This window comes from Equus przewalskii, chromosome 17 (assembly GCF_037783145.1).
Source record: "Equus przewalskii isolate Varuska chromosome 17, EquPr2, whole genome shotgun sequence".
Lineage (NCBI taxonomy): Eukaryota > Metazoa > Chordata > Mammalia > Perissodactyla > Equidae > Equus > Equus przewalskii.
Genome location: NC_091847.1, coordinates 66,634,543 through 66,649,533, shown reverse-complemented (window position 1 = coordinate 66,649,533; position 14,991 = coordinate 66,634,543). Strand labels below are relative to the sequence as shown.

The 14,991-nt window shown below is 39.4% G+C and overlaps 1 long non-coding RNA gene across 2 annotated transcripts in view; it reads left to right on the top strand.

Moving 5' to 3' along the window:
* The window catches only part of LOC139076663 (uncharacterized), a 204,352-nt gene that overhangs the window by 145,024 nt on the left and 44,337 nt on the right, over positions 1–14,991 (top strand). The window lies entirely within an intron of this gene.

The following is a 14,991-nucleotide window of genomic DNA, read 5'->3' as shown; positions in this document are numbered from 1 at the left end:
GAGGGAGAGAAGAGTTAAATGGGTTAGACCACCAATAGGAAAAGAGAGATGATCCTCTGAGAGATCTTTCCTAATGCCAAGCACAGAAAAATCTAAAATAGATGGCTGGAAAGAGAACACTCTAAACAACAGGGAAATACTGAAACATAGGTGAGTATAATTGTGTGTGTGGCAGTGTGCATATGCACACGTGAATATAGATTGGAGGGGGGGTGTGCACAGAATAACGTCACTGAACCATCCAAAATCCTTCCTTCACCAATTGCCAAATCAGCTGATTTTCTTCAAACCCTGCTTTCACCTGCTTTTATCCTATCTTTATAAGTTATCCAATTAAAAAAAATAAAATATGTTCTATATTTTTATTATAACATTTTATTTTGAAATCGTTTAAGACAAGGCTGCAAAAAATATTACAAGGAATTTCTGTGTACTCCATATTGCCCCAATGATAATATCATCTAAACCAGAGTAAAATGTCAAAACCAGGAAATTCACAGTGGTCCAATGCTGTTTACTCAGACAGAGACCTTATTTGAACGTCACCAGTCTTTCTTTACGTACACTCTTTTTTAGGGGGTGAAATTTGAAATTTTGTTACATGTGTAGATTCCTGTAACCATCACCACAGTCAGAATCCAGAACTGTTCCATCACCAGAAATAAACTTCTTTGTGTTAATACTCTCCCAACCTGAACCCCTTGCAACACTGATCTATTCTCCATCACTATAATTCTGTCACTTTGAGAATGTCATACAGTATGCAATCCATATAATTCCGCCCCTCCTTTTCGACTCACAGGGTGCCAGGTGTCCTTTCGATATCATTTCCTTTCTGTCTGAAGAACTTCATTTAGCCTTTCTTTCAGAGCAGGTCTGCTGGTGACACATTCTCTTAGTGTTTCTTCACCTTCTTTCCTGAAGGACATTTTTTACTGGATAAAGAATTCTGGGTTGACAATGCTTTTTTCTCAGGACTTGGAAAAATGTTTGCCTCTTCCGTCTGTCCTTCAAATTTCTGAGGAGTAATCTGTTGTCATTTAAATCATTGGTCGCCAGTCAGTAATGCATTGTTTCTCTCGGGCTCCGACTGCTTTCAAAAGCTTTTCTTTGTGTTTCACTTTCAGAAGTTTGATTATGATGTGTCTGGGTGTGAATTCCTTAAAGTTTATTCTGTTTGGGGTACACTCAGTTCTTTGAACCTGTAAGTTTATGTTTTTGACCAAATTTGAGAAGTTTGAAACATTATTTCTTCAAATATTTTTCAGCTCAGCATTCTTTTTCTTCTCCTGAAGCTTTCACATGAAAGTTAGATCTTCTGTTACTATCCCACAGGTCCCCAGGGATCCATTCATTTATTAAAAATCTTGTTTCTTGCTGTTGTTCATCTTGATAATTTCTGTTGCTCTATCTTCAAGTTCACTGACTCTTCTGGCATCCTCATTTTCTTATTGAGCCCATTGTTTCAATCATTTTTTATTTTCTATATCTTATGATGCTTTGACATCTTGGGGGCCTTGCTGGTCAGAGAGAGACTGCCCCTCCCAGACTAATTCCTAGAGATAGGAAAAAAATCTCCCACCACATGTTTTCATGTGCACACCAGCCAGTCCAGAGCTCATACCCCCAACCACCTCCTTTATCTAACTTTCACACAGCAAGCCAGTATTTCCCCTGCCCTAAATCACCCCAGGGCCAGGTATGGGACAACTAGAGACTGCTACTATAGCCCAGAGCCTGCTGAAATTATTCAACTATCCAATCCTAAACTTGCTCAAACTTGCCTACCCTGCCTTGCCCATTCCTTCTTTTGGAAACCACAATAAAGGCATGTGCCCGTGCTTTCTCTTCACTCCTCCTGCCTCCTGACTGACCCTGGTACTTCCTCGTGTAGCCCTGTACTGCATGGCATGCCCTTTCATAAACTCTTCTTGCAATGGCATTGACCTCTCCGTGTCCTCACTCAGTCGCCTCTGTAAATTAAATCCTGAGTACAATTAAAACACCCATCCAATGAGATTTTTATTTCAGTTATTATATTTTTAAATTCTAAAATTTCCATTTGGATGTTCTTTATATCGTCTATAAATCTTTTCTAAGATTTTCTGTTTTATCATTTTATTCAAGAATATTTATAATTGCTTATGGAACATTTTTATAATAGCTGCTTTAAAATCCCTGTCTGACACCTCCAACATCTGTGGAATCTTGCTGTTGGCATCTGTTGATTGTCTGTTCTCATTTCAGTTGAGATTTTCCTGATACGATGAGTAATTTTGGACTCTATCCTGGACATTTGGATATTATGTTATAAGACTCTGGTTCCTGTTTAGATCTCCTAATTTAGCATGTAGTTAACCTGTTTATGTTCAGAATGTATCTTAGCTCACTTTTGTGGCTGTGGTTCAAATGTCAATTTGGTGTATAAAGCCTCTACAGTGTTGTTCTATAGGAGATGGTCATAGACAGAATAATACCCCCCTCCAAGTTGTCTGCACCCTAATCCTCAGAACCTATGAATATGTTACTTCACAAGGTAAAAGAGATTTTGCAAATGTGATTAAGTTAAGGATCTTGATATGGGGAAGTTATCCTGGATTATCCAGGGAGGCCCAATGTAATTACAAGTGTATGTATAAGAGGAAGACAAAAGGGTCAAGAAAAAGGGGAGATGTGATCACAGAAGTAGAGGTTGGAGTGATGTGCTTTAAAGATGGAGGAGGAGGGGTCATGAGCCAAGGCATACAGGTAGCTTCTAGAAGCTAGAAAAGGCAAGGAAATAGATTCTCCCCAGAGCCTCCAGAAAGAACGCAGCTCTGTGGACACCTTGATTTTAGCCCCATAAGACCCATTTTGGCCTTCTGATTGCTAGAACTATAAGATGTTTGTGTTGTTTTAAGCACTAAGTTTGTGGCAATTTGTGACAGCAGCAACAGGAAACTAATTCGGGGTGGAAATCAGAATTCCGCCAACCAGTTCCACTACTTCTGTGTCACTGGTGTGAGGGAGGACATGGATTTTTCACGTTTGTCTCAAGAACAAGCAAATTACCAATAGCTTAGTGGCTTAAACAACACAAATTTATTATCTTATAATTTCACTGAGTCAAGAGTCCCATAGCTCAAAGTCTCATAAGGCTAAAATCAAGATGTGGGCCAAGTGCATCCCCACCTGGAGGTTCAGCTAGGGAAAGATTCACTTCCAACTCCCTCACGTTGTTTGCAGAATTCATGTCTTTGCAGTTGTAAGACCGAGATCTCTGTATCTTGCTAGCTGTCACACCCCTCCATCTGAGCAGCAGAAAGACACCCTCATGTCAAATCCCACTCATGCTTCAGATCTCTCTAACTTCCCCTTCTACTACCAGCCAGAGAAAATTCTTGACATTTAAAGGGCTCATATGACTAGGCCAGGACCACCTGGATAACCTCCCTATCTTAAAATCAACCATGCCGTATAATAGAGCCTAATCACAGAGGTGAAGTCCATCAAATTCACAGTTCCTGGTCACGGCATGTACATCAGTGGCAGGAAATCTGGAGGGGCATCTTAGAATTCTGCCTACTACACACAGTTGAAAGGTTTCTGTTCTGCTGGGCTGCCCCTTTCTTGGTCCTTTGGCTAGAGGGAGCAGGATTTTCTTGGGGATTTTTTCTCTCTTCCCACCAGTGTTTCCAGGTTGCAAACGTTCCTAGCCCACAGGCCTGGATAGATAGAGAGCAAGAAAAAAAAAAGCCTGGGAAACTCACTGCCAGGTCATTCCTCAAGTCTCAAGGTTTCTAGCTACTTCACTTTCTTTTCTCCACTTTTCAGATTTCCTGGTAAGTGATTTGTGTATTTTGTTCAGGGCTTTTTGTTATTGTTATTGTTGTTAGCAGGAGGTGTAAAATGGGATACACTTACTTTATCTTGTCTGGAACAAAAGCCTGCCTTATACTAGAAAGATGAAAGGCATTGAGGTTAAGAGGAAAGACCTCTGCACTAGAAGTCAGGAGACCTGGGTTCTGGTTCAGATTCTGTTATTGACTAGTGCACTGATTTTCATGTTGTGTGCTCATGTGCCCCAGGAGAAAATAAGAAGTGAATATTAGAATTTCTGTTTATAATTATTTTAGCTCATCCTTTAAAAATTTTTATTTTGGTGTATGTTTTCTAATGTATGTAACATGTCAGTTTATATATATGTTAGTGTATACATATGTAAATAAATAAACATACATATATTGGTGGTGCATGCTCAAAACTATTTTATAGAATTGGTTACAACATCAGGTATCTAAAATTAGACTGCCCCAGATTTTCTGGGCCGTCTAATTACCTTGAATATGTCATATTTGATTTAGGACAACTCCCTTCAACATGGAACAGACTGTAAGTATAATCATCAATTAAAATTCTTTTATATATCTTTAGTTGAAAATATGATTCTTAGCTCAAATAATGCTTCCTACATCCCTTAGAACTTTCATGTGGAGAAATGGTCTAATGAGGGTGAATCATTTCTAGAAAAGTAACCCTTTAAGAATAAAATCCAATAAATAAAATCCAAGTTCATTGTTCTGACTTAATAAAATTAGGTGAGCTGAGTTGAAAGAAATAGGTGCGTTAGAATGCATTTAAGATTATATGCAGTCAGTCTGCTAAGCTCAAGTCCCATGAGTCTAACTTCCGTCTTTAGCCTTAACGTAGAGAGACTGTATTTGTAAACACATATTTACATACAACACTCTGAAACTATTATCCACGGTCTCTTCCCTTTCCTTTGCTTTTTCACTGCCAGTGACACTGCGAGGAAACTGGTAGCCACTGCTCCAGGGTCTCTGACCTCCACATGGCTGCTTGTGTGACACAGACCACTAACTGATCCGCTATCTCCATTCTCCTCATCTTTTCTTTTTTTGTAATCGACCCCCTTAGTTTTAGCTGGCATGTGACTGCTTTGCTACAGGCTATCTTCCTCAGCATCCGTTGTAGCTCTTTGTAGCCACGTGACTAGGTTTTGCCTGAGGGGATGTGAGTAGAAGAGATGTGCACAACATCTGTATCACATTCTTAAAAGGAAGCTGTTTGCCCCTTCATATTTTCTTCCCGCTTACCATGGGCTAAAACACAGTTGCGATGGGAGTCAGCCAGCTTCAACCATGCCCACGAGGAAAACAAGGGAAAGTGGAAGAACAAGACAGAAGGAAGCTGATCTACAGGAGCAGAGCTGCCTTCCTACCAAAAACTGCCCAACAGCTCCAGACCGTTCCGTGAGAGAAAAATGAGCACGTATCTTGTTTGAGCCATCATATATTGGAGTCTCTTTGTTATAGCAGCTTATCCTATAACCTAACTAATATGCTTAACAACTGTTTGTTCAGCACACATTAAATTTCTACCATGTATTAGGTATTGTCCTAGGTTCTAGAGATTTAAAAAAACAAATCAGACATAATTTCTATTCTGAAAAACTCCCAATCTAAGAAAGGAAAATTTAACTCAAAGGGAAATGAGAAGGTAATTGACACTTATTAGCCACCTATGCTTTCACATGCATTGGTTTTTTAATACTCATTGAAAAAATTGAGTTGTAAGTGGTATAATTGTCCTTGTACAGCCAAGAAAACTGATGATCCAGTGACATATCTGCCTTATAAATGGTAGATTCACTAAGCATTTTTATCCTTACCCTTGATCTAAGATTGCTTGTTAATTGGTCCTGATAGAGCCGGTAAGACCATATATCCACAGCCACAGTTGAGATTCCCCTGTAATAGGCCTGTATGGTTTGTATTCCAGAATTTCACCTGTTCTCCATCTTCCAGGAACAGCTCCCAATTTTCATATTAAGTTTCACTCTTTCTTCTTTCTCCCCTACTTTGATCCATGTGCTTGAGCAAGACTACATCTCTGTCCTCACTCAGAAGTGAACATACTCCTTGAGCCTAAGCCAGTCAGTGCATCACGTTCCCGTAGCCATGGTGATTGGCCTCAGGGATGAGCAGGAAACTCAAGTCAGTAACTATAAGTTCTTGGGAAAGCCAAGTTGCTTTTGCCTTTTGGTCTTGAGCCTGAGAGGATGGAAGGACTGGAGCATCACCATGAGGTACATGATACAGAAAGCACTCAGAAGGCAGGGTTAAAGGATGGAGAGCAACCAAGCACGGGCAAATTGTTCTAGCCTGAATCCAGCTGTGCTGGAAGCCTGGGACCTACGCTTGGGCTTTTCAGGTACACGTAATAATAATTCTTTTAAGCCAATGTGGGTCAGGTTTTCTACCACTTGTAACCAAAAAATTGCACTCATTCCCTAGAGTCAGCATATGCCAAAGGTGAGCTCTCTCTACTCATTTGTGGAAAAAGTGTGCATCTTTCTATTCTGTTTTTTATTATTTTATTGCTTGCCAAAACCTCCAAGATTCTCAATAAACAAAAATTTATTATGTAAAATATAAGATGCTTTGTCAGCAACAGTAATGCACAGTCAATGGCCATCTATCTCACGTGATAATTTGGGATTTGCCACAATTCCGGGATTTCGTATTTCTAGCAGTAGCATTGATGATTTTCCATATTCGTGCACTTTTCAAAATCTAATATTTAATCTAATTGTATCCCCCTAAATCTAAACATAGAGCAGAATCAGAAAGATTTCAGATTCCAGGGCAAAAGCCCTAGTGAGTTAAATTGAAAGTCTTCCTCCACCATCAGTAAAACTAAAACTACTATTTTCTTATTTTTAGGACTAGTAGAGCTAATTTAATAGTTCTGTTTTAAACCCTGTTCTCAGGAGACCATCAATTTATTATATTTTTTCAGATATATTATCAAAAATGGATTGGATTAAACTCTGAATCACAATCTTCGCTTCTGGTCTCATGAATTCGGCCTAGAGGAGCTGGCTATATTTTCATTGATTCTACTGAAAGTTAATTTTTCTGAAATAAATTAATACTGTTTATTTTCCTGAAAGCTTTTTTCCAGAGGCTTTGTGTAGTACACACATTTATGTGTCATACATCTGTGCTCCTGACTTTCGTTCTCCTTCACGCTGTCTCCCGGAGGTGAAGAAGGTGGAACAAATGTGTCAGAACAGTGTGCCATGGGCGGGTGAGTGGCCGAATGTGTACGTGTGGATGTGGGGGCGTGTGTTTTAGACTGCACCTGTTGGTGTGTGGGAGCAAAGGTTCAAAGAGCAAGAATTCAATGGCTGCTCAAAACTGTGCTTAATGGCTTTATTTCTTGTATCGGTTTTCAATTAAAACTGTGATTTTTGGTTTTTAAGTGTTTGTGTGTACTAGTGTAGATCTCAAATTAACATAAAGCAGATCTCTAATAGAATCCATGAAATTTTAGGAAAGGGCTACATGGACCTTGATGTGAAATGTAATCTGTCATCTTCAACATCTTCAACATAACCTGACATTTTACAATTCTATGTTACCACTCTCTAATGTTTAAATTCAAATTATTTATAGCTCTTTTTTTCCCATATTGGAACTGGAAAATGTCCTCAATACTATCACACATATACACATACCAACATATCCCTATTCTTTTGGGGGGTTTTTTAACCCTAATTTTGTTTCTATAATTTTTGGAAATACTGATTTTATAAACATAAGTATATATATATTTTTTTAAAGATTTTATTTTTTTCCTTTTTCTCCCCATCCCCCTGGTACATAGTTGTATATTCTTAGTTGTGGGTCCACTCTAGTTGTGGCATGTGGGATGCCACCTCAGCGTGGCTCAGTGAGCAGTACCATGTCTGCGCTCAGGATTCAAACCAACGAAACACTGGGCTGCCTGCAGCAGAGTACACGAACTTAACCACTCTGCCACGGGGCTAGCCCAACATAAGTATATTTTTTACTGTGATTTTTTTTTTCACAAAAATGCAGTACATCAAGGGCATCTGTGTAAGAATCAATATTCTTGCATTCTATTTCTAGCCCTCACACTAATTTGGCATATAATCCTGAGCAAATAATCTCGTGATCCAAGACTGAGACTTCTCCTATAAACTGAGGTGCTTTCATCAGGTAATCTCCAAGGTCCTCTCCAGGTCCATGACTCCCTAAAAGAGACATGACTTATAAATCACAAATACTACCTTTGTGATTAATATTACCTTAATAGGAAAGAATATGAAGTACTTTTGAAGCCTTACCCAATTATTTAATCTTAATCCTGGACAGCAGGTTCATACATTTAGTTGGGAATAAAAAAGGCTTGAAGTTATCCATGAATCTTGCCCTTCTTGTCTCAATTTGAGACAGCCTTTGAGTATAAAGGATACTAAATAATTGTGATGCAATAAATTTTGCAAAGGAAAGGACTTTATTTTGGTCACTACTGTGGGGGATTGGAATTGGCCACCCCAAGATATGTCTCTTTGGCATGAGGATTATTTTGAGCTGGTTACTTTTGAAAACTGCAGACAGGAAAGAGATTCTGAATAGTGGAATTTACTTACCCTTTGTTAAGAGACATTTACATTGTAAAGGAAATCTCCATCTGTAAAGGTGTCCCCCTCTCTGTACCAGGAAGGAGGGATGACCTTATCTCTAGAAACTGTCATCAATGTGGAAGGCAAGGACTTAAATCTGCATAATAATCTTACTCCCAATTACTGTACTTGTCTGGTAACCTCCTGTAATTGACTTCCCCCACCCCCAACATCCTCCTTTGTCCTTTGCTGGAGATGATATTTAAGGTGGTGGCTTCAGCCATTTTCGTGAGTTGCTCAGATTGCCTGAGCCTCTCCCATGTATACATGTTATAAAGATTTGTTTAATTTTCTCCTGTTATTCTGTCTCATGTGAATTTAATTTGTTCTCTGGTCAAAAGAACGTACAGTGGGTAGAGGAAATGTCTTCCTCCCCTACACTGCTAAATCTCCACTTCCAGAAACAATGCCTGATGTATGAAGGAACTTAAAACTTGCTAAATGAATAAACAAGAAAGTGCCAAGATGGAGGGACTTATAAAGCCCAATGGGAAAACAGAGTGAAGGCTTTGCAGGAAGGATGATAATTGAGCTAAGCTTATAGGGGTGAACTACTAGAGTTTGCCAAGCAGAGGAGGAAAAGATATGCCAGGCAGAGCCAAGGGTGTTGTGGCAGAAACTGTGAGTTGTCTTCAATATCCTTCCTTCTTCTTTCCCCAGCATCAGAATTCCTGGGCCCATCACCACTGGAATGAAGACTACATTTCCCATCTCCTTTGTGGCTTAGACAACTGACTAGGTTTTAGCCTATAGGGTTAGATATCCTTTTGATGCATTGTCCTTAAATAGAGGAGGATGGATTCTTCTCCATTTCCTTCCTCCTTCCGACTAGCTGGACTGCAGATACGATGGATTATGGTGATTTAGAATGTGTCAATTTAGACAGTCTGAACTGCTTTCCCCAGAATTCCCCTTACTGTGTGTTTCCATTTAAGGCAGGCCACAGGGAGTCTTGTGGGAGATCTAGACAGCTTCAGCCATTTTGTAGCTCTCACATCTTGTCAGCTGAGCTGCTGACTCACCTCATTGATGTGAGGCAGCAGCTGGGTGTGAGGAAGCAGCTCCTCCATCTTCCCCTGGATTCTCCTTCAACGTTTGATTCCCGGGCCAGGTGTGTGTGCTTAGCTCTATGATGACAATGAACCCTGGCTTCTGCAGGATACTCACACCACTAAGGTTAGAGACAATGAGAATTGGCATTAGTTTCAGTCTGTCCTCATGGGGCTCTAACCTCGTGCTTGTGGATTTGGGCTTGTTCTTCTTGATCTTCGTCATTCCTTCCAGATTTTGCCTGCCTGGTTCGGACGTCAAGCTCCAGGTTCAGATGAGAAGACGACAGCCTTACAGAGACTGCTTAACCAGCCCCCACAATTCAGAAAGATCAAATCCCTGTGTATATATACATATGTATATACACCTTAGTAGCTCTTCTCTGATTGAACCCTGTGCTGAGAGTAGAGTACTGCTATGACAAATGCCTAAAAATGTGACTTTGGAATCATGCATTGGGTGGCAGCTAAAAGGAGTTTTTCTACTTGTAAAATGACAATGATCAATGATAATCAATCCCTATCCAGGAGTCATCACCTAACTTTGCAATACAGCTTGAAACATAATTTTTCAATTCAATGAATTGGGTGACATAAGTTTTAAGACTTTATCTTTCTCCATGAAACCTAAAAACAGCTATTTTCAGTTTGGGAGGGGGAAAACTGAAACCTATAAATACTTTTATTTCCTTGAATTGGCAAGTAAAGTTTGCTCACTTCTGGACTGGATGCTCTCTCTCTGTGATGCCTTTGAGTTCTAACATTGTGTGGCTCTATCCCAAATTTGACCCAAGACTGGGTCATCTTTCCTCATAGTCTGATGCTTCAAGAACTATTGCTTGCCCCACCCAAACAGTCCTCTTTTGCTTAAATAACTTTCTGTACCTCCTGAATTTATTCTAGGTGTCAGGATGTACGCGGGCAATCTGGCTCACCTAGTGGTTGGGTCACATCATCACAGTTGAACTGACCTGACAAACTCAATGGATCTAAGTCGATAGTTAAGAAATTCAAGGATGGATAGAGCGACTGGTAGTAATGCAACCCCTCTCCCCTCCTATCTTTCACCACCCAGCACACGTAAGCACACATGCTACATAAAATGCAAAAAATATCCTTAACTCTTAGGTCTATCGTGCAAATTATCATTGGCCTTTGGAAATTTTTAACCCTTTTAAAGAAGTCTTTGGTCATGTAGGTATACAATAGAAACTGTTGGCTTTCTGAAGTGGTGTTGGATAGATTAGGACAGATGTAAATACAGAATGGGTATATAATATGCTCATTTAACTTATACAAATTTAGTTATACATGAGAGAGAGAAAGAACAGTTTACACAGTGAGGATGATTCTGCTCTCCATTCTACTCCGTATGCCTGGGCACTGGAGTGATCATGGTATGAGAAATGGCTTTCATGCCATCCTTACAATGAGACCTTCATCTTGTGCTCTTGAGATGGTTACCAGAGCTCTAGCCTTCAGGTCTGCATACTTTTCAGCCAGTAACAAGGGAAAAGGCAAAGAGAAAAGGTACACCTACCAACTGATTTTACCCTTCCCCCTCAAAAAGTTGTCTTCCTAGATGTCCCTCCCAACAACTCTGCAGACTTCTCACTGCCTGGAACGGATCACATCACTCTACCTATATGAGAAATCAAGGGGGTTTTGCTGGGTTTTTTTATAAGCTGGGAATATTGCTAGCCCAATAAAACCAGGGTTCTGGGAGTAAGAAAGAATATAGGAAGGGATAGTGAGTAAAAAGCAGACTCTCTCATGGACCTCTTTTGTGTACTCTCACAGCTAACTACAACTTAGTCATCCCTATATTTGCTTTTGACCCATGAGCAATAAGGAAAAAGAAACTATTCATTCTCTTTCTCTTTTTCACAATATACAAAAATGAATAGAATGTAATAAACAACAAAAGCAGCTAAATAAATCATAGTCCATCCATACAATGGAACATTATGTAGCCACAAATATTTGGAGAAATACATTTAATGACAAATAAAATATTCATCTTATAGGAAGCGAACAAAAAATCACCTTCCAAAATAAAATCTACAATATAATCCTATTTTCAAAAGAATAGGTCACAAATGTATATTATATGTTACAAAGGTGTTTTACACACACATACATACACATAGGGGGAAAAAAGACTGGAAATATACACCAAAATCTTGATTGCGATTTTCTTTAGAGGGTGGGATAATTGGAAATTTTAATTTTCTCTTTTGTGCTCTTCTGTCTTTTCCAGTGTTTTAATAATAAATGTGTAACTTTTGTTTTTAGTAAGCATATGCTTTAAACCATATTTTAAAATTATTAGCTCCTTTTCAATAAGAGAATATTCTAAGATAAAATCTAGATATCTTTTTTGCAGCAAACCAATATGAAGGGTCTGAGAATTTTGTAAGACTACATTTGTTTGGTTATTTGTCACCAAATCTATTGCAAGGTATTTGTATTTATGAATTATCAAACACAATCCTAAATCTATGAATGAAATAGAAGAATCATGCTGTAAGTTACTGCTGGCTTCCCTCTTAACTTTCAAAAATTTGGTATTCTTCAAATGATCTCATTGTTTGTCAGTTAGTGAGCTCCTGATCTACTATGAAAGGCTATCAAATATTTTATGAATTTCATTCTTCCCACTGAAGATACGTGACTATATTAGTTACCTATCACTGAGAGACAAATTAGCCCCAAACTTAGCAAATTAAAGCAACAAACATTATTTCACAATTTCTGTGGTCGGAAATCTGGGTGCAGCTTAACTAAAGTCCTTTGGCTCAGAGTTTCCTACAAAGCTGCAATCGAGATGTTGACTAAGACTGCAATGTGATAAACAATAGTCATTTCACGGTTCAGCTGGGGAAGATCTGCTTCCAAACTCACACACATGATTGTTGTCAGGATTCCGTTCCTCCAGGCTGTTTGACTAAGAGCCTCAGTTCTTCTCCAGCTGTTGGCTGGAGACCTCTCTCAGTTTCTTGCCATGAGGGCCTCCCCATGGTGCAGTTCGTAACATGGCAACTGGCTTCAATTAGAGCGAGCAAGTGAGAGACCAAGAGAAGATAAGCGAGATGCAAGCCAGTGTCCTTTTGCTGTCTAATCTTAGCGGCAGCATCCCATCGCTATTGTCATGTTGTATTCATTAGAGCAAATCGCTAGGTCCAACCCACACTCAGGGTTGTGAATACCAGGAGGAAGGATCATCAGAAGCAGTCTTAGAGCTGCCAACCACACTAACCAAAGGTTAGTTTTCCAGCATTCTTATTTCAAGGCTGCAATGCAAAGTTCTGCTACAAAGATACAGAAATCTGTTCAGAATCTTTGTCAACATATGTCTCTGTATATCGGGGATAGATGTAGGCTTTCATAAATCAGTGAAAGGAGTTCCAAGCAGAACTAGACCCAAATAAGCTTTTGAAATCCACAGCAGGGAAAACCATGTGGTTCTTTCTGGTCTTGAGGGTAGAGCTGCCCAATTTGTATGCCACAAGTGGATGTGATTGTATTCTAGATACTGATTCCTTTGTGGAGTGGGATGTGACAGTGTGCCCCAAGATTCCTGCAGATGGCAAGCGAACAATGTCCTTTACCCCTACTCTGCCAAGAGGCAAGGATTGCAGTCAATGAGGTGCTTTACCACCTGGCACATCCTTCAGCAGGTCACTTAGAGAACGCCAACATGGTCTCAACATGAACGAGGAGGCTGTAGTTCTGCTGGGGGATTTTGTGCTCTATGTGCCCCAGGTGCAGAAAGAGTGGGACTGGGGAGCTTGGGCAGGGGCTTCTGACCAGCGTAGCTCCTGACTCAGTGTTAGCCCTAATCTCTATTTTCACATGTATTCAATGCTCCCGTCTATTTGCAGCCAATGTGTCCTTTTAGGGACATATAAGCTAGCATCAGGGTAACTACACTGATAATGCATGCATGATAGGAACACATTAAGTGGATCTGAAATTTTTTGATAGAATTCAGAAGCCATTTATATTATTATAAGAAATGTCTGCAGTATGTTTGTCAATGAAGAAGAGGAAGAGCTATTAGTCTTTAAATATATTTTCAATAGCAGTGAATTTTTGAATTGCTGTTAAAAAGTTTTGACTTTTTCTGTCACCCATTTGTGAATAGTTTCTCATCATAGTGACTATCAAGAATTTGAAGAACTCTTCACTAAGGAGCATTAATAAGAATTATATGTAGCCATTTCAAGTATAAATCACAACATAAAATGTCATGTTTATGGAAGCAAGTGCAAGTTTATCATTAAAATTTCAAAATATTTTACTTGGAAATTTCAGACAATTCAATATCTAATATTTTTCCTTATACTTTGTATTGTAATTTTTCATCATAACTATAATACAAATATAATTTAATAGATAGTTTTACTGAGCACCACATAGAGATCCCCAAATCTTCTCCAGTTTATCCTAATTTCGATATATGCTATACCTTAAAAAAAAAGTTTAGGGTGCTTTGCTTTAGAGCAAATTGCCTGCTTGTGTTGATTATTTATCTGTTGTTTTTCAGCTTTATACTTAACGTTTTATAATCTGCTCTATATTGCTTAGGGCTGGAAGTCTGCAAATTATGTTTTTCAGACTCCTTGCCAGTGGCTTCCTGTTAGTATCTGCTGATGGCAGGCATTGGGAAAGATCAGAAGGTTGAAGGAAGCGAGAAGCATTCTACTTCTAAATTCCATAATAGCTACTGTAGCAGCAGAGGGGCAGTGCAGCTACAGTCACCAGCAGGCAGGCAGCAGCAGAATCTCTGTTGATTACAGCCCTAGCCATGGAGGGACAATTTTGACAGTTCCAGTCCCTGAAGTGGCAGCATCCATAGCTGCCCAGTGGCAGGGGCAGGCTCACAGGTGCCAACCTAGAAGGATCAGGAGCTTTCAGATCTCTGTGTATCACCCCTTCTTCTTTTTGTTCCTTCAGCCCTTCCAATACTTTGTAAAGAATTGCCTGTATTAAATCCCTCATGTTTGAAATACCTATCATGGTTTCTGTTTTCCTGACTGAATCCAGAATAGTATATTGAGTTTTATGTGAGAAGGAATTACTTTTCTATTCTGAAAGGCCCTGACAACCCCTGAGAAAGAAGATGTGACAATTGGGTTCCGTTAATCCAGGTCCATGGGGAATATTTGAAGAGGTGTCCCTCCAGGTTGTCCTCTTTCCTAAAGCGTGGAGAGAGGGCAATTGAGAACTGACAGTGGATGAGGAAAGAAGCACAGTTGCAGCAAACAGCTTGCAGATTCACTGAGTGGGACCTTAAAAGCCACAGGCAAGTCTTGATTGGCTGGATGAGGGCTCCTTCTTCAAAATTTACCTTGATATCAGAAAAAATATTCTTGTATTGCTGATCTCTCTTAGTTGTAATCTCATATCTCAGTTATAATCTATACTTCTCTTTGGTATTTTCTT